We start from the raw sequence: 1789 nt of genomic DNA, 5'->3' as shown, positions 1-1789 counted from the left end.
GGGCTGCCCCTGGGGTGCATCGGCGCTCAGGGTGCCCCAGCCCCTCTGCGCGTCTCTCAGAGTCCGCCCCGCTGTCTCTCCTGGGGTCTGTCTTTCTCTCTCCTGCTATTTGTCTCTGTTCGTCTCTCTCTGTCTCTGCAGCCCCCCGTTCCCAGCACCCAGGGGGCGTCTGAGCTGCAGCCTCAAGGGTGGGCCTGGGTCCCGGCTCAGCCCTGCCCCCAGGGTGGCCTCAGGAGCCGCCAACGTCCACACTCGTGCCTGTGGGCGCCTCAGGCTGGCCGCTCCAGTCCAGGCCTGGCCCCTGGCTCCGCTGTGAGGGTTTCCGGCCGGGGGTGGGTGGGGGGCGCCCTTCTGGCCCGACAGCCTCAGTGTTTCCACCCGAGATGTGGGCACCCCCGGGGGGGGTCCCCCCCCAGCGCCTCCGCCCGCCAGGAGATCTTGTCTCTCTATCAGTGGCGCCCTGTGACTCTGACAACTGTCTCTCCTTATCAGCGGCCCACCCGGCGTCCACCCACGCACCCAGACCCTGCTCTGTGCTGGGACCTGCCCTGGGGGGCAGAGGACCCCCGTCTGCCTCTGTTTCCCCGTGAGGAAGGGGCCCAGGAAGTGGGGCGTCTGCTCCCCAGTCTGTCCCCGGCTGGAGCCCCCCCACGCCCGGCAGGTACCGGGGTGGGGGCGCCCATCATCCCAACTCCCCCGAGGCCTGAGAGCTGGAGGCCCACATCTGATTGAGGGTGGGCTGCTTCAGGCCAGTCTCCGCCCCTCGCACAACAATCTGCCCACCCTGTCTGCCCCCCGGGGGGCCCAGCCACCTCTGCCAGATTCGCCTTGGCTGAGCATCTCCAGTCGTGTCCAGACCCCCTCCACCCGCCCCCCACCAGCCCTGCAGAGCATGCCCCGATTTCCTTCCTCTCCCTTTTGGCCTTGCCGCCCCCTACCCCACACCCCTGGGTGCCACGTCTCCTGGAAGCCGTGGGGCTGGGCTCACCACGTCCCGGAGTCCCACACCCCTTCCACGTGGGGTCCCACCATGGGGCGGATGTCTGCCCCCAGGTGCCAAGGACGGAGGCCACGCGGGCCCCCACCTGCCTGGCTGCAGCCCTTCCTTCTGGGCCACCCGCCCATCCACCCGACAGGTCCTGCCCACACAGTCCTGGACGGGACTCTGGGCTGAGGCAGGCTGGACGGGGCAGGGCCCGCCTGGCACGGGCACCAGGGGTCGGCGCGCTCGGGGCCCGGTTGGAGGCCTTGGGGAAGCTGGGCCCCGAGGGCCTGCCTGGGGCTCCAGGGAAGCCTGGGTCCTGCGTCCACCTGGTCCACCTCCCCCGTCCCCAGACGGGGTGGACAGCCCCCCGAGGCTGCAGGGTGCGGCTGTGGCTGGGGGGCAGGTGCCCTGCTGGGTGGTGGCTGTGGGAAGCTGGGTGCCGGGCTGAGTCTTTGGGTGCCCCCAGGGGACGAGGTGGGAGGCTGGGCTCCCGGCCGCCCTTTATCTGCAGCCCAGCTGTGGCCGCAGGAAGCGGCCGTTTCTCTCTGCTGAGCTGTCTCCCCACCAGACCTGGTGATAACGGAGGAGGGGGATGGCGTTGAGCAACATCCCGTGGCCGCACGACCTCTAACCTGCTGGCCCGGGGGGCTGGGGGCACGCAGCAGGTGCTCAGTAAGTGCGCAGTGAGCAGCCAGGCATCTTCCCAGCCCTGTCCCCTCCCTCCCCTTCCTCCCTGGGACTCGGCCTCAGCCTGCACGACCCCCACCCCCTGCCCGGCTCCGCCCCACTGGCCCATCACGAGCC

The sequence above is a fragment of the Bison bison genome, unplaced genomic scaffold, assembly GCF_000754665.1.
Source record: "Bison bison bison isolate TAMUID 2011002044 unplaced genomic scaffold, Bison_UMD1.0 scf7180017862279, whole genome shotgun sequence".
Taxonomy (NCBI): domain Eukaryota; kingdom Metazoa; phylum Chordata; class Mammalia; order Artiodactyla; family Bovidae; genus Bison; species Bison bison.
This window is presented reverse-complemented; position numbering follows the sequence as displayed.